The sequence below is a fragment of the Desmodus rotundus genome, chromosome 8 (genome assembly GCF_022682495.2).
Source record: "Desmodus rotundus isolate HL8 chromosome 8, HLdesRot8A.1, whole genome shotgun sequence".
In the NCBI taxonomy this organism is placed as follows: Eukaryota; Metazoa; Chordata; class Mammalia; order Chiroptera; family Phyllostomidae; genus Desmodus; species Desmodus rotundus.
In genome coordinates this window covers 110081317-110103938 of record NC_071394.1, presented here as the reverse complement: position 1 = coordinate 110103938, position 22622 = coordinate 110081317, and the positions used below count along the sequence as shown (strand labels likewise).

At 38.7% G+C, this 22622-nt stretch overlaps 1 protein-coding gene across 2 annotated transcripts in view; it reads left to right on the top strand.

The window, feature by feature from the left end:
* The first annotated feature begins 2758 nt into the window (after window positions 1–2758).
* Window positions 2759–22622, top strand: part of TBC1D5 (TBC1 domain family member 5) — a 467560-nt gene continuing 447696 nt past the window's right edge. The window contains exon 1 of one of the 2 annotated variants that reach the window (XM_071222301.1): window positions 2759–2966. The gene's annotated coding sequence lies outside the window, so the exon portion shown is untranslated. The remainder of the gene's footprint in view (window positions 2967–22622) is intronic. The other variant, XM_024566252.4, reaches the window with a different exon arrangement.

Genomic DNA, 22622 nt, shown 5'->3' with positions numbered 1-22622 from the left:
TTTCAGCTACTGAAGTAGGGAGAGGACTCAGATTTGAAGATGAAGACCAGAGGGCCTTGGCAGGGTGGTTGTGCTTTACGCTTTTACAGGGAGGAGTAGACAAGTTATAGGTGGATTGACTACAGTTGGGATTATTTTGTTATCAGGGGAAATCTCTCTTAGTCAGGAAATGTTTATCTCTGAGTCTAGCTAGTTTCAAAGGGACAAACAGTTCTAATCTCAGCTAATCATTCATGAGACAAACAGGAAATTAAAGGATTTTTGTCCGAGCTTGTGAACAGGTTTAGGCAAAAAGAGGAAGGTCTATGGTTTGGCATTGTCACAGGTAAACAAGGAGTCATCTTCCAGTCTATGAGAAAGAATGGGTAGTGAATCTTACCTAAGTCTATGGGGCGGGGTGTTTTTTTGTTTGTTTGTTTTAAGCCATTTCCCAGAACACAGACAGGTGGAGGGGTGGGGATTTCCTAATCACTTCTGTTTTCCATGACTATAGCTTGGGTAAGGTTCAACGGTGGTCACGGCAAAGCCTTCTTAAGACCTAGGCCTAAACTGCCATAGTCATTTTTGCCACATTCTATTGTTTAATGCAGGTGACAAGTCCAGCCCAGATGCAAGGAGTCAGGATGACACAAGGGTGTGAATACTGGGAAGCCACCAAAATTATATTCTCCCACAGAGTCTGAACCTTGGGTTGGATATTTAGAATAGGAAGCTACTTACATGCACCAGGTAGTAACAAACTACTCGGTAGGATCAGTCTGTGGGTGTGTACATTGGTGAGTGCAGTGAAGTGTCCATCAATATGGCAGACACATAAGGTTGGAGTTTTGAGGGTTGTGACCGAAGGGGGAAACTTCAATAGTCCAGTTTGGCAACGTGGACTATTGGAAGGAAATCAAGGTCCAATAGATTCAAGAAATTTTTTTGCTTGTCACTAAATTACTAAAAGAATTTATATAGATAGTGTGTCCCAGGAAGAGCTATTACCAGACTTACCTTTTTATCTGAATGACCTAACTGTATGGCAGGACAAACATTTAATTACCAAACATTTGCTCTTCTGATTTTCCTGTGAATTCCCTTTTTCCTCATTTAAACCCTGTTCCCTATCCCATTGCTGAGCTAAGGCTCACTACAGCAGGTCCTCGAATAATGTCATTTCTTTCAATGTTGTTTCGTTATGTTGATGAAATGCTCTAGGAACTTGTTTATATCAATTAGCCTATGGTAAAATTGATTTTGTGAAATGTTTCACTTAAAGTCACAGACCTATCAACAATGTTAAGTGAAGACTTACTGTGTAAGGTCTCAACTGCCCAACTTGCCTTGGGTGTCATATTCTCTTGGGACCCCACATGTATGTAATTAATTGTTTTTTTCCTATTAATCTGTGTTATGTTAGTTTGATTATTAGACTGAGCAAAGAAACTAAAAAGGTAGAAATTTTTTCCTTCTCAACATGATTTTCCTAGTTTCTCAGAAGCCCTTGTTAATACTGTTTATTGATCAACATTTTCCTCAACATTTTTTTGGATTTTGTTGTTTGTTCTGTTTCTTGAACACCATGTCAGTATTCGCTAGTTTAACAGTAATGATGACTGGTCTAGTCGCAACTGCCAGTAAGTTTTTACATTTTAATTACTTGCCCTATTAAATCTGTCCAGAAGCACTAACTTCACCTGTCCAGGTTCTCCATCAAAGAGGGACAACAGACAAAGAGGGAACCCCTAGGTTAAGGGCAGTACTGGACCATGAAGAAAGGTCTCCCACACGGGATGCTCTCTGAAGCTAGCTAACCTTTTGAAATTTGAACTTTCTCTCCCTTGGTTTCCCTTTGCTGGACTCAACAGTGTCAATTTCCTTTGGAGTGCTTGCTGAAGATAGGCAAATAAAAGATCATAAATCTTTTTTACTAGGTGAAGCATTTACTACTCTAATTAGCATTGCCATTCAAAGACTTTCCTATTGGGGAAACAAACAGTAGCATTCCACGTGTGCTTGGGTTAAAGGGAATCTTAAATCATGATTAAGCAGAAGTGCAGGGCAGCAAGACCCAGGGTTTAGGCATTCCCTGTATTCTGACAGTCATCAGAACTTAGTGCTGACATGCAGCAATGCTAGACACACCGTCCTAGGTTATGTGGAAAAGATAAAACCCCAGCCTAGCACTGTGGGTTTGTAAAAAATAACTTATATATTATTTCTGTATGGGTTATATTATAGTAGGTCAGCGCACCATGCTAACAAGCCCCCAAAGCAGAGTAAGATACATTTCACAGAGGAAGTGACAGATAAGCTGGGTCTTGAAGCATGAATAGGAGTCTACTCAGCTATAGCAAACTAATGAAGACAATTTGCACACAACAAGGAAATGCAATTTCTTAGGCCTGGAGAGTTCGGTGGGTTGACATCCCTCCTTTCCTCTCACTCTCACCAAGTTGGTGGTGAGTGTGAGTGCTTAAGTCCCTGCGGCGGGTCCCAGACTCCAGCAGCACTGCACGCCGGTGGTGGTGGGGTGGTGGAGCGGGGTTCAGAAAGGAAAAAAAAAATTTTAAAAGCCTCTTGCGCATGTGCTCTCTCAGCCGGCTGGCTCACTCCCCACCTCGAGCCTAGTGGGGCCCCAAAGACTTGGCCCCCAGAGGGAGCACGTCGCGCGTTCGCGCAGTCTCCGGGCCTGGGCGGGCGCCTGCGCACGAGCGTTCTGGACCCGAGAGCCCGGGGTTATTAGAGGTGGAGCGCGAGGAGGGCGCGCGGTAGGAGGCGGCCGCCGTTACGGCGCGAGCGTGGTCACGTGCTCGCTGGTCATCGCCGCCGCCACCACCCCTCCCGCCCTGTTCCCTTTCTGGTCGGGCCGGTCGGTTCCACGAGCGCCTGGCAGAGACTGAGAGGGAGAGAGAGAGAGATTGAAAAAGGAGGGAGGAGGAGGATTCAGGGAGTAGGAGCTGGGGAGCCCTTCTGCGCCACAGGTAAAATAAAATGATGATCGTAAGAAAGCTGAGCCCTCTGAGCGCCTCTGCCTTCCTCCAGTGCATCCCCCCACATGCAGTGTCTTCCGCCCTGGCTTCCGTCTCAGCCTCTCAGGAGGAGCCTCGAGTGCCGCCTCCCTTCTCGTTGCTGCTATAGCTGTCGCCTTCTCACGGGAAGGCCTGAGGGTGCGGGTGCTGCCGCCGCTGCCACCGCTGGGTAGTCGCACCGCCCCGTGCGTGTGCACTTCCCCGGCGGCGTGCGGGTTGGGTGGTGGGAGGGAGGCTCCCCAGCTCCAGGGCAGGAGGGCGTGGAGCCTGCCTTCCTCAGCCCGCCTGTTTTACCCTCTTCGAGAGATTGGGGTCTAGGCTGCAAGACCAGCTGCAGCCAGGGGGCAGAGCCTGGTGCCTGGACTAAGGCTCAACTTCCTACTTGGTGAATTTCCCTGTTCACTTCAGCGCTGGGTAGCACGCTTCCTCCGCAAGCCGGAAGCGAAACTGACCGGCAATCCCAAATCTTTTAAAATGCAACCTTTACAAGAGCTAGAAACCTTTCTCACCTTTGAGGCAACCAAGCAGACCTTGTTTTAAGTACGACTTAAGTTTATTCATCTGTAAAAACGTGCAAATTGAGAGATCTTTCAGGATGCGACAAAAACTTCGCTGAGGGTGAAAGTTATTTTCCCCCACCCTACTTTTCTTGGAAAAACGAACACAAATCTCTGAAAACAATTTTCGGTGCTACAAATGATTTTTTCATGCTAGTTTTAATTCCGGGAATATGATGTATGCTTAAAATTTACATCCTTAAGCTTTTTTTTTTTTTATGACTTAAGGAAAAAGTTTCATTTGTCGACTTTTAAATTGGACCGAATCCCGAAATTTTAGCACGCAGATTGCACACTTTTGGACCGGCTTTCGCAGAAGTTTGTAGACCCAGTCATTCTTTTGTACTCTTTGGACAATAAAATAGTCTCAATAAAATTATTGCATATTACTATAGTTTTGTGCTGTTGCACTAAATAGTGACTCAAAGCAGGAAGCATTAACTGTAGGTATTGTTGAAAATAGTATAAATCTTTTGAACACTTCTGATATCACTGGTAAAGAAATCCAACGATATGTTGGTTATCTCTCATAATGAGGTTTTTTGATTCCACATCTTGCTAATTTTCACAGCATATGTCTGAATTCACATGGAAAATCGAGCATTTCAAAGTTATACAACTATGCGGTAGTATAGAACATCGCTTCTCAAACTTTACATAGGAATCCTTTGGGGCTCTTGTTTAAAAATGCCAATTCTGACTTGGTAGATCTCTGATTCAGCTTGGTATGCTTCTCGGTGCTGCTGGACAAGGAACCATCCTTGAGGAGCAAGGATGTAGATAACTTGTGTGATAAGAAATAAAATGATGTATCATTGGACAAGTGCCTTTTAATAATTCACGCTGGCTGTAGAGGTGGCTTGAGAGAAAGGGCAAATAGCAGGATGAACTGAGAAGGCTTCCCTTAGGGAGATCCCTTATGCATAGTGAGCAGGCCAAGTATGGGTCCCAGGGAGAGGGATAGCAGCAGAATTGGGGGGCTGCCCCAACTAGGAAGAGTGCAGGTACCAGGTGTGTATGCTCTGTGGTCTTCGAATTTTCCATGGAAGCTTGTTGTACTTCCAGCTGAAGCAATTGCTCAGCTATAGGTAGTTGGGTTTTATCAACATATGTTTCTGGATGCACTGCTGGGATGAGTTTCTTTACTTGGTGGAAGTATCGAGTGTGCTCTTTCCCTGAAATGTAGCCTCATGGAGAATTGCTGTCCTGAGCCTTGGAAGCAAACTTTTTAAACAGTTAAGGGTCTCCACCTGTAGAGGGTATGCTAAATGAATTCAGATTTTTTTCCTAATGTAATAAAATCGAACATAAATTGAGAAGTTTGAAAGTGGCATACAAACCCTCAAGTACTTTATGTACATAAAAATGGCCGTATTGTACTTAACTTTAAAACAACTTTATGGAAGTGTAACATCAACTATGTTTATACTGTAATTTCTATAATCAGTAGTTCTTAATTTACCATTGTTTCTTTGTGTTATTAAGTAATATTTATGACAGTATTTTCGAAGTAGTTACTAAGTGCCGGACATTGTTCTAAGCACTTTACCAATCTTAACTCATTTAATCCTCACAACAACTTTTAAGGAAACTGAAACAGAGAGGATGCAAGTCACGTGCTCAGGACGTGCTCCGGTTTACACAGCAGATGCTCAGCTAAGGGTTCTGGTTGGCTGACTCTAGAGTCATGCTTTTAACAATTCTCTGTGCTGCCTTTTTAGAAGATGAATTAATGATATTCTTTAATGTCTCTTCCTGTTAAGAATGTGATGAGCTTTTCCTTCATTTAAAAATCCAAAATTGTCATCCTTTTGAAAATTTCTCCTATTCTTTCCCATTTAGAAATGAACTAGTATTAGTTCTTCAATGTTTGTAATTGTTTCTGAATAAAATACTGAAATTTGCAAAGATTTATTTTGTTTGCACTTGCTTGCTGGACCAGTCTCTTAAGTTTGTATGTCACTATTAAATGTAAAAGTAGGATCTGCTTCTGTTTGACCCTGCAAGTTTTCAGTCCTTTCTTTCCTGCCTAGGCCTGAACTCAAGACATGTGTATGTCTTTTTGGCAAGATAGGCAGAGAACTGGAATATAGGATCTCTGTGTTAGCATTTTGTATCTTTAGCACCTAGTATAGGTCCTGGCATGCAGTAATGCTCATTAGATATCCATTAGTTCGTATGAAAAATATCTAAAGATTATGTCACTCAGTCCTTGTTCTGTGCTGCATGCGGTATCTGTGACTGACTCCATGAAAATACTTAGTAATTCCAGATTTATTATTTGTCTCTCTTTAAATTTATTGATTTTTGAGAGAAAGGAAGGCAGGGAGAGAGAGAGAGACATTAGTTTGTCTTTCCACTTATTTATGCACTCATTGGTTGATTCTTGTATGTGTCCTGACTGGGGATCAAACATCAACCTTGGCGTATCAGGGAGACTCTCTAACCACCAGGGCCTGTTGTTTTTCTTAACTCAGTTGCCTAGGAAAGGTGGTTACTGTATTATGTTTTTAAAAAACAAAGAAGATATGAGGTTTGAAATAAGCATTATAGACATTTGCAAATTTTCATAAATTTTTGTAGGTCAGGAAGTTTACATTGAGAAGAACGATTTGCTCTGTAAAATTGATTAGGCTTAATTTTATGTGATAATTTATGACAGAATAGTTATGATATATCTGTCTAGAGAAAATGATGCTATGGATGTGTATCTTAGATCGAGTAATTATAGTATGATTGTTTAGCCTGCCATGAGAATGTTTTTTCTTCTGTTACAGAAATTAATGCCTATTGTGGAAATTTTATAAAAATAAATGATCAAAAATAATTAGCCACTGTGTTGCAAATTTTTTAAAGTTTTCTTTAGGGTTATTTTGCCTTGAGAGAGGCTGAAAAAAAGTTATACTTGTACTGCAAGTACTAGTTTTGAAAGATGAGTCACAATTTTGGTTAGCAGGAATGTTTTAGTGTTACTAAAATTTGTTCCTAAATAAGATGAAAAGGTGGAACCAAAGTAATTAGGTCTCCACTTTTATGTAGTGGGTCTTCAGAATACTTAAATTAGTGAGAGTAAGCTCCCACTTCTGATACAACTTTCTTTGGGGAGAGGCACCCTCCTGATGGAATTGGGGTGATAACAGTGAAAGTAAACTGACTCTAAGTTACAGGCCCTGGCTGCAGGGTCGTGCATTCTGTTTCCTGATAATTACTGGGGATCACTATCGACCTGTTTAGCATTTCCCAGAATAGGTACATTTGGAGTTGTCTCAGGAGCTACCTTGCAGGTAACTTCAAGAGGAGTTACTAACATTACATCTCTTGCCATCTTGGGGTGAGACGGTGGATTGATTATCCTGGATCTCTGGTAGGGCTTGCAGGGGGAGATGGAGTGGATAGGAGATGGGCAGGTGGTACCACTATTTCCACCTTTGTTTTCTGCGTTCATTAGACTAGGCTTCGTGAAGTCCAAGAGTCTTGTGGCAAGAATAATCATTTAGATAGGAAGATGTGTGTGGTATAGTGAGGCTTGAGATCAATTGCCTCCCTTTTCTAACCTACATTTCTATGAACTAATTCAGGAGTAATTTTAATTTCTTTATCCTGTGTATCATGTGTGTGGTGTGTGTGTATATTGTTAGATATATACAGATAAATATGAGTGTGTGTGGATATACCTACCGTATATTTTTAAAACCAAAAGTGGATTCTTGCCATTTTGGTGCTTGCATTTGTTTTTCCTTTTACATTTTATATTACTAACGTTGTTACTCTTCCACATAATTTTTAGTGGTTCCATAATATCCAATATTTTATTGTGTGAATGTACTATAAGTAGTCCTCCATTCTTCAACACCCAGATTCCTTCAATCATTACGGCAAGCAGTGCCACACTATCGTTTTGTAGCTAATATCCCTTTGTGCAGGTGCATTATTATTTATGAAGGAAAAATGCTGTGAGTGGAATTATTGGCTCAAAATATATGGCCATGATTGATACACATGGCCAGATTGCCCACCAGAAAGATCGTACCACTTTATCCTTTACTACAAAGCTTGTCGTTATTGGGAATTGCCATCTCTTCTTTATTTTAACAGTTTTATTAGGGTATAATTGATTTTATACTCTCGCCTCTTCTCTCACAGGTTTTAACATTTTCTGTAGTTACATTTTGCTTTTCCTTTATGTATCTTGTAGGCTTTTTCTGCCTTATGTTTATATAGCTATTAATTTATATTTCAATTCTCATACTTTTTCAGTTTTACATTTCAGGTTTGCAGAACATGTTTGGTTGTATAGTGTGAAGTACAGGTTTTAAAAGATTTAAAGCTTTTTATTAGCCCATTTTCTCGATACTACTTAATGAATGATCTATTCTTTCTCCACGGGTATCAGAAGCTTTATCATTTGGCTTTCTATTCAGTCCACTCTACTTTATTTTTTATTACTGTGAATGTGATTTCTCTCTCTGTCTCTGTGTGTGCTTGTATGTGTATGTATTTTTACCAGACTTTCTCTGGCAAATAAAGATTTGCTGATTTTTTTTATGTGTATTTATTTTGTAACTAGTCACTTTCTGAATCTATTTATTAAACAGTTTTTGAGTTGACTCTCTTACATTTTCCAGGTAGATAAGCATACCATTGAAGCCATCCATTTTTGCATAAGGTTTTTTTCTTTTCTTCTTCTTTTTAAGATTTTTAAAATTTATTTTTAGAGAGGGGAAGGGAGGAAGAGAGGGAGAGAAACATCAATGTGTGGTTGCCTCTCATGTGCCCCCTACTGGGGATGTGGCCCGCAGCCCAGGCATGTGCCCTGACTGAGAATCGAACCAGTGACCCTTTGGTTTGCAGGCCATCCCTCAATCCACTGACCCATACCAGCCAGGGTTACATAAGGTTTTTTCATGGTTAATTTTCACTTATGATAGCTATGTTGGAATGATTTTCTTAATTTCATTGACTTGAAATATGTTTTGATATGGTGTCACTGTGAACTGATGTACTCAGCTCCCAGAAAGCTGTCCCACCAAATGATCTCTGTCACGGACTCTGAATGTGTCCCCTCCAAAATTTATAACTTGAAATCCTGCTCACCTTCCCAAATGGTATTAGGAGGTGAGACTTTTGGGAGGTAACTCGGATTAGATGAGGTCATGAGGGCGGAGACCTCATGAATGGGATTAGTGCCCTTACAGGAGTCACCAGAGAGTTCGCTTCCTCTCCCTGGTACACGAGGATACATCCAGAAGTCAGCAGTCTGCAACCTGGTTGAGAGTGTTTAGCCCTCAGAAATGTAAGAAATAAATTTCTGTTGTTTATAAGGCACTCAGTCTGTGGTATTTTGTTATAGCAGCTGAAACTGAGACAATCTCTAAGGATCCTCCTAGCTCAAAAGTTTTGTGATTTCTACTTTGTCAAAAGACACAGCTCTTCTGGTGCTTTATGTTAAATCTTGTATTTTATGTTAAAATCATTGTGATTGTCTAGTTCTACCTCCCAAGCAATTACTCTGAGATTTTGCATTTTTTATCTCCTTAGAGCAGGGGTGTCAAATTCATTTTCACTGGGGGCCACCTCAGCCTCGGTGTTGTTTACAAAGGGCCGAATGTAATTTTAGTACTATATAAATGTAACTACCCTGCCTGCAGGTAGAAACCAGGTGCCTGGCCGGATAAAACAAGGTGGAGGGCTGGATTTGGCCTATGGACCTTGTGTTTGCCACCTGTGCCTTAGAGCTTGAAGGTTTTTTTCTATGTGGTGTGGCAGAAATTAAAAGACAAGACTGATAGAGAGATCAGACTGTACAACCTAGTATTTGCTTGTTTGCAGTATCAAGTGTCATGTTTTTTTGTTTTTTGTTTGTTTTTTCTGGTTAGATGGTGTAATTTTTTATTCCTTATGGTGAGTTTTTTTCTTTTTTTCAAGCTAAGGTCCTACTTGGTCTACTTAAAGATCTCCAAGCCAGATTTTGTCATTGTCAAACTGGTTGTAATGGAAACAGTGAGAAGTGATAAAGGGACCAGGAGGCAGTGAGGGTAGGACAGAAAGGCAGAGGTGAGGATGGGGAAGTATCTGGTAAGTCAGCTCTTCTCTCTCTGGCCCTCTTTCTATTTTCTGATTATCTTTTCTGGACTTCTTTAATTCTGCCCGTTTAATGTTTTTCTGGCTTTCTATTTATTTTCCAGATATATCTTGTTTTCTTTCAGAGAGTGGCTCTTCTCCATACTTTCTGCTGTGGTCAGGAGGACAGATGCTTTGCTCCAGTCTGGGAAGGGGTCCTAATACGTGCCCCTAATTTACTTCCTTCTCATCACCAAAACCACCTGTTAAACACTCTGACCAGTGGCCATTATGCAGTTTATCTGGCAAAGCCTGTGGCAAAACAGTTATTAAACTTGGGTTTCCTCATAATGTAAAACCACTGCTTTGAAAGTGTTAACAAAATGAGAGAGAGATACTTTATAAAGATACATTGTCAGAGAATTACAGAGTGGTGAGGACTGCAGAGGAGATAGTGAGAGATTAGTGTTACAAAGATAGAAAAAGCTTCTAAAGACTGTTATCTTAGATCTCAAACCCTGATTTCTTCCTGAGTTTTAGATCTGTGTATCTGGTTGTCTGCTGGATAACTCCACTTTTGGGTGGCCTGCAGAAAACTCAAATTCTGTATGTCTGCAACTGAATATACCATCTCCTCTCACAAAATCTGTCCCCCCTTCCCTCCCTTTCCCCCGTGCCCCCAGAAGTTTATTATCTATATGGATGGCACCACCATCTCTGTAGTTGTTCAAGTCAGAACCCTGGAAGACACATTTTACTCTCTTTTTCTTAATTTTCACGTAATGGCATCAAGCTCTATGGATTCTACCCCTTGATTCCATTGTCTCTTGATCCCTACCACTCCTACTCTGGTATATTAGCTCTCCATTTGCCAGACTTATGTTTCTGTAAGGTTTTCGGACTGGTGTCCCTGTAGCCAGGTGATCTTTTTTGAGCTCTCACCTGATTGTCCTACTCTAGAGCTTAGGACCCTTCAGTACTCTTTGTCACCTGTTTCTCAGTCTTGTGTCTCCTTCTTCTGCCTCCCCCATACTCCGTGATTTCATTTTAAAGTACTGAAATCTGAGGGGTTTTTTTTTTAACTTTATGATTTTGTTTGCCTCAAGCCTGAGATATTCTGTTTCTTGATCATACTGCAGTGTGAGGTCTTAGCTCAAATGCCGCATCCAGGAAGCTTCCTTGTACTAAGTCTTGAGGTGTGTGCCCTTCCTGTTTGGCCAGATACCCTGTATTACCCCATAACATTTATGTATTCAATCGTCTTTTTACCTAAGAGTCTGTGTCTCACTTTTGACTGCGCTGTGAGCGACAAGGCCCTTTACATTGTCTTTGCTCCTGGTGCTCTGCCCATTGAAAGGAGATGTCATACCAGGTACTGAAAATATAGCAGTAAATAAGACGGTATTCCAGTTATCAACTACTGTGTGATAAACCACTCTAAAATTTAGTAGTTTAAGACAACGTTAATATTTATTTACTCATGATTTTATGACTTGTGTAGCGCTTGGTAGGGGTAGTTTATCTCTGTCATTTGGTGTCAGCTCATTGTTGGTTGGTTTCCACATCCATGATGTCTGACACACAAGGTTGGCAGTTGACTCAGGCTGCTGCCAGGGAGCTCAGTAGGGCTGGTGGTCACAGCACCTACGTGAGGCCTCTTCACGTGGCCTGGGCATGAAGGAGAGGGAGTGTCCCGTGAACAGGCATTCTAAGAGGTAGGGAGTGGAAGCAGCCAGGCCTCTTAAAGGCTGTGCTTGGAACTGACGAGCATTACTTCTGCTGTATTCTGTTGGCTAAACAGATAGAATTAGCCCAGACTCAATTCCATGTGGGAAGGAGAATTAAACTCCATCTTGTAATGGAGAAAGTGGCAAAGAATTTGTGACTACGTTGAATCACAACGTAGTGGTACACAGACCAAAAAAACTAAACAAAATAAAACTACAAAAGTTGTTGGATGGGTTAATTTCTGTCTGTATGTTCAACCTCCTAAGTATCATGATCATACATCATTAATTGAAAAATAAAGTGCAACATACAGTGAAATTTTAAAAAGTAATTTTTATTCCCACCCTTTTTAAACAGTAACTATTTTCTGTTATTCATATAGTTTCTAATTTTTACATTTTAATTAAGCATGTAACTTCTAATTTTAATTAGTTTTGTGTCCTATTTCAATATATTATCTTTCATAAATCCTCATGCACCAGTGTTGTTATTCTAAGTATATTTCTGGAAGTGGGATTGTATCAAAGGTCTGTATAATTTAGATTTTGATACTTATTGTCAAACTGCCTACTAGAAAGATGATACTAATTTATACCCCAAGTTTTAGTGTAGGGTATAAATTACATTTGTTTACAACTTTGCTACCTGAAGGTATTGTAAATCATTGTATATGGTTAGCCTCCTGGCAAAAATCGACAGATTGCTTTTATTATTTCATTAATGCCTATTTGAGTGTTTTGCCCAATTTTGGTGGAATTTTTTTCTTACTGATTTTTCCAGAGCTCTTTGTATATTGTAGATATTAAATCTTTGCCTATCATATACAGTCAGAGATCCCAATATTCACATTACAGAGACAACTGCTAGAAACAAATCAGGCATTTCTAATCTTTCAGTAAGTTCTAGGATCTCCAGCCCTGGCTGGTGTGGCTCAGTAGATTGAGCACCAGCCTGAGAACCACAGGATCGCTGTTTCAATTCCCAGTCAGGGCACATGCCTGGGCTGTGGGCCAGGTCCCAGGTAGTGAGTGCAGGAGAGGCAACCACACATTGATGTTTCTCTCCCTCTTTTTCTCCCTCCCTTCCCCTCTGTCTAAAAATAAGTAACTAAAATCTTTAAAAAAAAAAAAAAAAAAAGAGGAAGTTCTAGGATCTCCAGTCAAATACTTTGAAAATGATTTGGGTAAAAATAGTGACATAACTTTGTCTACATACAATACTGTATTTTTCCGTGTATAATGTGCAGCCATGTTTTATTGTGCATTATACATGGGATTATTTACCCATGGTACGTATTCATTATATCCATGTATAATGTGCATCATTATTTTTCCCTAAAAAATTTGGGCAAAAAGTGCGCATTATACACAGCAAAACACGGTACATGCACAAATGCTCCCTATTAAGTATCTTAAGTGTTTTAATTTTCTTGATTTACTTTAGACTTTCATGCGATGCAGAATTGAGCAGCGACAAATTTTTGTGCAGTTAGATCACGTGATACAGGTATCTATGCAATGCTGTTTTTGATCTTGGCGGTAATCCCTTGTAATCACAAACTTTAGAGAACATTAACATTATACTTTCTAAGTTGGTATATTTTTTCCTTAGTAAAAATACATAGGATTAGAAAAGACACTGTATAAAACTCATATAAACATTGTTTTGTTTACATTTGACTTTGTATTTTATATTTTGAGCTTGGCTTATATTTCACAGGCTGGTAATTTCTTTTTAACTAGTGGTTATACTATGTGAAAAACTGTAGGTTAAATTGGAATGAGCCTGATTTTTCTTTTCTCTTTCAACCTTTTATATTTTGAAAATGGGTTATTTCATGACATCAAACTCCATATGAATCAGTCATTCCTCATAGGAATAAAAATTAGTCTATTCAGTAGGGTTTATTATATATGTTTTCAGTGCTCCAGTTTGATGTTTTTGCAGAACCGAAGAGATTTTTAGATATAATCATATCTACAACACTATTAAAAACGCTGATAGGTTAAAACAAAAGATACCTCCGTTTTTCTTATATATGAATGCTTGGACGTAGGTTGGCAATGCTGATCTCATTTTAAGGTTTTTGTATCAGTGAGAAATATTTATTAATTGGTAATTAGTTACATGCTTTTGAGGTAGGTCCTTCTTGTAACTGGTTTATTTGCAGAGCTTGACATACTAGGTGCTAAGTGAAGTTCTCTTTATACAAATATTTTTATGTTAAAAATGTGTGTAAGTCTGATAATAATCACTGTTGATATTTAAAATGCTAGCTAGTGATTGTCATGTCCTTTAGCCTTTTAATTTTTAAAAAGTAATTCTCTGGTTCATTTTTAGCTTAAAATCACTTGCAGGAACATGGTTCCAGAGACAGCAAAAAAGAGCCAGACACCAGAGCCAGATAGAAGTGAACTCAAACTTTACTTCTACTGTTTGCTGGTTAGGTTGGTTGCTTGGAAAAATTAGGTGACCTTTTGGGGCTTCCATTTCCTCACTGTGAGGTTTTAACTAACATGAAGTAATTTATGTAAAGTGCCTGGTAGTGCATAATTGCTCAGGAAATGCTAGTTCCAAACCTCAGGCCCCTTTCTTCACATATTTTCAGTCTTCCAAAGTCTGTAATCTTAAATTGATCTTTTGCTTTACTTTGGCGATCATTGTCTAATAGCATTTTTCTGTGATCAAGAGTAACTAATTCAGTGATTAAGAAGTACTGTTTATTCAGAAAATGAAAACAAATAATAGACGTTTGCTCTAGAATGTTTCATTTTCTGAAACATTCTATGGATGGTGAGTGATTGCTGAATTATTGCACTAGCTCATTAAGGAATTTCGCATAGTGATTACATGAAAGGGGAGTTGAAAAGTTCTGTAGTAATCGGTTGTTAACACTGAACTGCTTACAAATTGTGCCCTCATTCTTTATGTTTAAAGCGATTCTTTTCAACTTTAACATTTTATGATCTTTTAAAAAATTATGAAGTAAGATTAATGGTTAAAGGTATTCTTTTAATGGATTTGTCTAGAACAAGGACTGGGTTTTGTGGATTTGAATGATGTCAGTGACAGGAGGTCTTTATCATTTTTTTCCCCCTTTGAACAGATGTCTTGGCCTGTAGTGACTCCAACTCCCACTATCCTTCCAATTTTCCCCTCTACTAGATAAGTTTTTAAAAAGTGACATTTTTATTATAAGTGATTGACTTAATTCAGGCAAACATTGCAGCTGAGGAAAGACTTCGTTCCAGTGAAAAACACTTTGATATGAATAAAATGTTATATTCTTTATTTTTACTTTTAAGAACTTTTAAAAAAATTACCCTTAGAGAGAAGGGAAAGGAGGCAGAAAGAGAGGGAGAGAAACGTCCATGTGTGAGAGAAACATCAGTCGGTTGCTTCTCACTCATGCCCCTGACTGACCAGGGACCAGCCTGCAACCCAGGCATGTGTCCTGACCTGGGAATCGAACCGGTGACCTTTTGCTTTGTGGAGTGATGCCCAACCTCTGAGCTACACTAGTCAGGGCTACTTGTAGGAATTTAATGCATGGTTCCTTCTCCCTCCCTCCCTTCTCTTTTCTTGTTCTCTTTTTATCTGTATTCTGAATAATATTTCTGTGTAGTAAGTTTTCTTCAAGATCAAAATTGTTATGCTGTAGTATGCTGAGGTGTATTATGATTGACTCTGTTTTAAATGACAGTCAAAAACAGAATCAGTAAGGATCCATCCAGATGACAGTGAACACAGTAGGTCTTTCATCAGAGGAAAGGTAATCCAGGAACTGGTTGCACAGGTAATTGCTGAGAAGCCAATCCGAACTGTGAGACAAACCAGGTATTAACAATACCTGAAGGCCTCTGTGATACCATTAGGGCTGGGACAAACGAGAAAAGTTGGTCTTACGAGAGCACAGAAGCCAGGGCTGAGTGGGGGCGCTAGAGCCATGGTTGAGGCCTTGTGGTGGGAGGTGGGATGTCAGAGGACAAGACTCCTGGAGGGGGAAAGGAGAGTGAGGAGAAGTGCTCTCTGGCTTCTCCCTCTTCTGCCTTGTATCACCCATTAGTACTTTCCCACCAGCCGAATCTTCCTGGAAGCCAGAGGGCAATGTTGCTTGGAAATTGCAGTTGCCTGATACAGAGCAACACAGGGTAAGTCTGGGGAATGGATCTGAAAGCTTAGTGGACTATTCTCAGCGACTGTGTTGTTAGTGTCTAATAGTCATTAATATACCTGTGCGATTGTGTAGCATTAGCCGTAAAGAAGACTTGGCTTAAGAAACCCCCAAACAAACAAAAAACAAAACCCTCTTGGTTCTTTTGGGGGGTGGGGGATGGACAATGGAATAATTCCGTAAAAACTGATATTAAGATCAACATCTCAGTTCATGAAACATTCACTGAGTGAGACTATATTAGGGAGATGACTGCCAGGTTGAAAACACTTGCGTTTTGGTCTTGTGGTATTCATAGTCTACTGGCAGAGTTTTATTTTTTTAAAGGATAGTTTCAATTTTAAAATTTCAATAGAATGTATGATACGTTAGAGGTGGGGACATGTTTTTGTAAGAACTCAAGGGAGGAGCAGTTAACCCAATCATATAGTTGATGGAATACTTTCAGGAGTTGGAAAACGTGAGCTGAGCTTTAAAAGATTGGTAAAGAGAGATGGAAGAGATGATGCTGGAAGGAGAGGCTTGAGCAAAGGCTAAAAATCCTGAAAGAGCTTAAAGCATGTATAAGGAATTTCAGTCACTGTTGCTGGAGCATCAAGTTTGGCTCATAAAATGGGACTAGGGAGCCAGGAAGAGGCCAAGTTATTTTTATTCTCAAGCTGATAGGGAGCTGTTGAAGGTGTAGTGGAGTGGTTAACTTTGCTTTAAAACTGTGCTTTTTCCATAAACGTGGAAGATGAGTTCACGAGGGTGCCTTCTGGAGGTAGGAGAACTGGTAAGAGGATATTACGCTGGTCCAGGCAATAGAAGAGTGTTAGACATAAACTTTCAAAGGTATCTTTATATCTTAGAGTCATTCATTTCATCTGAGTGCCTCTTAGTGCCAAGCTTCTCAGTCCATGCCCCACTTTGTGATCTGTTTTGTTTTCACACTGCACATGCCTCCCTTAATATCTGTTCCTTGTTCCCATTGAGAATCCATGTCTTAGGGTCACAGACCTTGCTCTCTAGAAGCAGGAGCGGGAATCAATAGTCATGAGCTAGTGTGCTTGGAGTGCTGGGAGGGTGCTTTGTCCTCCTGGAGCCAGGTGACTGCTGTGTTCCTGAAGTATTACGGGATGCAGTAATTTCCTATAGAAATTTCCTTGAGTTAAATATCCTGTATTCCTTAATGTAGTTTCTGATATTGAAGAGTAACAGATTTGCAGTGTGACATTTAATTTTAGTAAATATATCTCTTAAAATACCAAAATCCGGCATTTGAATAAGATCCACTTTACACATTGATTTTAATGTATATTCTCTAATTTATTCTGATAATAAACACGAGATAAGTGTTATTATTAGTGCTATTTTATTTCTCTTCTCTTCTCTTCTCTTCTCTTCTCTTCTCTTCTCTTCTCTTCACTTCTCTCTTCACAAAATCTCCTCTGGGTTGTCCAGTGGGATTTCTACTGTGTCATAGATGAGCAAGACAGTTTTTGTCCTTAAGGAGCCTATGATCTACAGATATTAAGTCATAATACCAGACCTAAGAAATAAGTTAAATAGAAATACAAACACTGTATTGAGGGAATACACTGTACAGGAAGAAGTTATTTACTGTATTTTACTGGAAGGCATATATTTTTTACACATTTCAACATTTCTAAAATTGGCAGCTGCCTGAGAATTGGATGGCATCTTAGACTGGAGGAAAAGTATATTTTGAGAGAATAGTAAAAGCACATGGCTCTTGGAAGATGAGGAATTCAGTTAATGGAGAAAGTGCTAGGGAAAAAGCAACTAGGTGAGAAGCCATGGTATGCTAAAGAAATGATAATGCTCTTACTGTCATTCAGGGCTCCAGAATAACATAGAAAGTGACCTTAGGCAAGTGAGTTGAATCCATCTTACAGAAGATTTTGAAGGTCAAGCTGTGGAGAGGTAGAATTTTATTCTGTAGTAAGTGGGAAGCTACAGAGGGGTTTTGAGAAGGGGAAAGTATGGTAGATACTGCGTTGTTAATTTCTTGACCTCCATTTGGGAATATAATACTGTATTGAGGAGAAGAGGAATTGAAGGAAGGGAAATTGTGATGTTTTGAAATAATGAATTTATTAGTTGAAAGGGAAAGAAAGAAAGATGTTATGGAGGTAGAACTGACAGAAATTGGTGACTGACTGAATGGGGCTGGCGGTATGGGGGAGTAGGTGTTTTTGAGGGTGAGATACCAGACTTACTAACATGGAAGATGAGGACCTGTTAGCTGAGACCATGTGTTGAAGTAGGAAAACAAATTTGAACTTAGTGACTGTTGTGACTCCTGCTGTCTTCCCAGTAGCAGGAAGAGGGGAGACTCAGGTCTTGAAGCCAGGAGGAAAGTCAAGGCCAACGACAAAGATTTAGGAGGTACTAGCTAGATGAGGTTATAATTGAGTTCAGTTTAGAAGATGAATTCTTGAGGAAGAGAGAAAAGGGAGACTTTTAGAGAGTGAGGGAGAACTATCTATATTTTTTAAAATAGCTTATTTGAGATATAATTCACATGCCAAATAATCTACTTATTTTAAAGTGTACAATTCAATGGCCTTAAGGTTTTCACAGAGTTGGTTGTACAACCATCAGTACAATTGATTTTTGAACATTTTCCTCACCCCCAAAATAAATTCTGTATGGTTTAGCCATAGGCTTTATGCTACTTCTACAAAAAAAGGCTGTTGGAAATTGGTAAGAATTGCATTGAATCTGTAGTTATTGCCATCTTAACAATACTAAATTTTCCTGTCCATGAACATGGAATGTCTTTCTATTTATTTAGGTTGATTTTAATTTCTTTAAACACTCTTTTGTAATTTTCAGTATATGTATCTTTTGCTTCCTTGGCTAAAGTTATTTCTAGGTATTTAATTCTTCTAGATGCTATTATAAATGGACTAACTTTCTTAATTTCCTCTTTGGGTCCTTTATTGCAGTTGTATAGAAACACAATTGATTTGTGTGTGTGTGTGTGTGTGTGTGTGTGTGTTGATGTTGTACCCTGCAACACTGAAATTGTTTATTAGCTGTAATGGATTTTTATTGTGGATTCTATGGGATTTTTATATATTTATTTGATTATTTCATTTTTAAATAGAGATAGTTTTACGGTTTTTCCAATTTAGATGCTTTTTATTTTTTATTTTCTAGTCTAATTACTCTGGCTAGAACTTCCAGTACACTGCTGAATTGCAGTGGTAAAAACAGGCATTGTATTCTTTTTCCTAATCTTAGGGGAAAAGAGTTCAGTTTTTCACCAATGGGTATAGTGTTAGTTGTGGATTTTTCCTTAGTGTCATTTATTATGTTCGGTAAGTTCCCTTTAATTTCTAGTTTTCTAAATTTTTTTTAACTATATCAGGGTAGTGTGGATATTGTTAAATGCATTTTCTGCATCACTTGGTATGATTGTGAGTGTTTTTCCCCTTTAATTCGAATAACGTGTATTACATTGACTGATTTTCCTATGTTTGTGTCATCCTTGAAATTCCTGGGGAAAATTCCACTTGGTCACGTTGTATAATCCTTTTAAAATGCTGTTGGATTCAGTTTGCCAGAACTTCGTTGGGCTGTAGTTTTCCTTTCATGTGATGCTTTGTCTGTCCTTCGTACCAGGATAATACTAGCTGCACAGAATGGGTCAATAAGTATTTCACCTTTTTTAACGTTCTGGAAGGGTTTGGAAATATAATTGGTGCCAATTCTTTAAATGTTTAGTACAATTCACTGGTGAAGCCATCTGGTCCTCGACTTTTCTTTGTGGGGAGGTTTTGATTCCTGATTCAATCTCTTTAGCAGTTTCAGTCATTGAGATTTTTCTAATTCTTCTTGAGTTATTTTGAGTAATTGGCATTTCTAGGAATTCGTCCATTCATCTAGGTTGTCTAATTTGTTGGCATACACAGTATTTTCTTACAATCCTTTTTATTTCTCTAAGGTCTATAGTAATGTTTCCACTTTTTTGATTTTAGTTATTTGTGTTTCTTTTTTTCTTTTTTCTAGCTAAAGTTTTGTCAGTTTGTCAATTTTATTGATATTCTCAAAGAACAACTTTTGGATTTATTATTGTTCTGTTGTGTTTATCTCTGATCTTGATTATTTTTTTCCTTCAGATAGTTAAGGGTTTAGTTTGCTCTTTTTCTCAGTCCTCAATGTGTAAAGTTACATTATTGATTTGAGATCTCTCTTTTTAATGTAGGCATTTACAGCTATAAACATCCATCTGAGCACTGCCTTCACAGCCTCTCATTAGTTTTGACAGATCTTGTTTGTTTCCATTCAATTCTAAACTCTGAGTTCCCTTGCGATTTCTACTTAATCTGAGGGGTTGTTTCAGACTGTGCTGACTTCAACATGTGCTGAAATTTCCTTCTGTTATCGATGCCTAGCTTTTTTCCATTTGGTCAGAAAAGATATTTTGTATGATTTTGGTCCTTTTAAATGATGGAGACTTGTTTTCCAGTGTAACACGTGATCTTTCCTGGGGAATGCTCTATGTGCACCTGAGATGAACGTGTACTCTTGTTCTGTGGAGTGTTCTATATGTGCCTGTTAGGTTTCGGTGGTTTATAGTATTGTCTACAAATTCTATTTTCTTACTGATCTTCTTTCTAGATGTTCTTTCCATTATTGGAAGTAGGGGATTGAAGCCTTCAACTACTTCTATAGAACTGTTTGTTCTTCAATTCTGTTGGATGTCCTCCGTTTACATGTGAAGTAATTACTGTTAAGGAAGCGTGTCTACCATTTTGTTGTTTTCTGTATGTCTTACACCTTTTTGACCTTCATTTTCTTTATTATTATCTTTTCTTGTGTTTAATTGATTCTTGTAGTCAACCATTTTGATTCCTTATTTCCCTTTGTGTATATTTTAAGATATCTTTGGGGTTACCGTGAGGATGACTGCAAACATTTAAAATTTATAGCAATCTAGTTGAAATGGACACCAGCGTAACTGCAATACCATACAAATCTGTTCTTAAAATACCTTTGTTCTCCCACCCTTTATGTTGTTTTGTCACAAATTACATCTTTATATGTTGTATATCAATAATAGTTATAACATCTTAAATGTATTTGTCTTTTCAGTCTTGTAAGAAATAAAAACTGAGATTACAAATCAAACATATAATGTAGTGGCCTTTATGTTAGCCCATGTGTTTGTCACACTGGAGATCTTTACTTCTTCATACGGCTTTGAATTGCTTTGCAGTGTTTTTTTCATTTAGACTTCAGCACTCGTGTACCATTACTTGTAGGACAGGTGTAGTGGTAATGAGCTCTGTTAGCTTTTGTTTTTTCTGGGAGTGTCTTAATTTCTTCCTTAGTTTTGAAGGACAGTTTTGCCAGATATAGAATTCTTGGTTGACAGTTTTATTAGGCCGGGTTCTCTAGAGAAGAGTGTGTCTCTGTGTGTGTGTTTAGAAAGAGACTTACTAGGAATTGGCTCACATGATTATGGAGGCCGAGAAATCCCAAGATCTGCAGTTGGCGAGCTGGAGACTCAGGAGAGCCAATGCGTAGTTCCAGTCTGAGTCTAAAGGCCAGAGACCAGCAGAAGTGGTGGCGTGATAGGGTAAAATGTTAAGGAAAAGTAAAGGTATGATTAAGAAGAAATTTAAAGTAATGATTTCCTGTGTGGGATGTGCAGCAGCAGGCTAGAATTGGGAAAGAACACACCAGGACCTTAAAAATACTGGTAATACTCTACTTCTTAGTTTCAGAGATGAGTATATCATACTCATTTTATTACTGTATTTTATAATATGCATTACATACAATCTTATACTTATCAAATACTTTATAATGCAAAGCAACAACTTTTATACAAGTTTGTTATAAAAATACTTTTTTTACATAAAAATAAAATTCATAGGAAACAACTCAGTATTTCTAAAGCTGAAATAATCACTAGTCTTTTAAAATCTGGTTTTCTCTCCAGATCTCTCTTTATTTTCCTCATGTGATGTTCTCAGGTCCAAAATCTTAGGGTTACTTTTGATTTCCTTATCCTCAGATTAATGTAATAAACTCAATGCTATGGATACTGTAATGAACAAAGCATATAATAGATATTTTTGTGAACAGATAAATGAACAATGACATCTTTTGCTTATCTCTTTTTCTCTCATAACATCAAGTCATTCAACAAGTTCTTTCTGTTCTTATCAATATGTGTGGATTAATTTGTGTTTTCTGTTCTTAGGCTCTTGGTCTGGAATTCCAGCCCTTACAGTGCCTACACTATCTTCCAGCAAACTTTGTTCTCTGTATCTTCCCTCTTTGTAGTTCATCCCTCCTAGTCATACTGGATTAATCTTCTAAAACACTGATTTGAACATTTTACTGTCTCTCAGAAACTTTTAATGACATAATGTTAAGATACATAATCTGAGGTACATATTCTTCGAGCAGGGCACCAGGCTTTGAAAATTTGGTTTAATTGAGGGTCCACACTTACTACTCCTTTTGGGGGGAGACAGATACCTCTCTTACTGGCTGCTTGGCCTTGGGTATGGGGATAGTAACCTGTCTGGAAGTTCTTACCCTTCATGCTGTCAACAGCCTTTACACTCCTTCTGGCATCACGTATCATAACTTTCTTGAATTTAGAAACCACTCTCAGAGAATCTCCTATAGTTTGCAGCAGTTCTACTAGATTCTCTTTCTCTCTCTGTCATCAATGAAGATATTTTCTTCTTTCTGCTATTCCTTTAAGTTTGCGGTCTAACTTCCGGTTTCTGGCCTGGTTATGGCTGGAGTCCTTATTAGTGGAATCATTATCATTTCACTGTGCCACTGTCTTAGACAAGATTCTTTGAGTGCCAGTGATAGAAATCCACGCAAGATTGCTTAGCCCAAAGAGGAGTTCATATTAAAAAGCAACAAAGGTATTTCATAGAAGAGATGAACAGGAATTACAGTTGGTCTTTGCAGGGGGCTAGAAATTGTGAACTACAAATTCCAGACCTAAGTTCTGTGGGGTTGGTACGGGACGGTAAGACTAGAATATATCTCAGTCCACCGTCTTGATCCAGTCTGACTCCAGTTCTACACTCAGTTTACGAAATA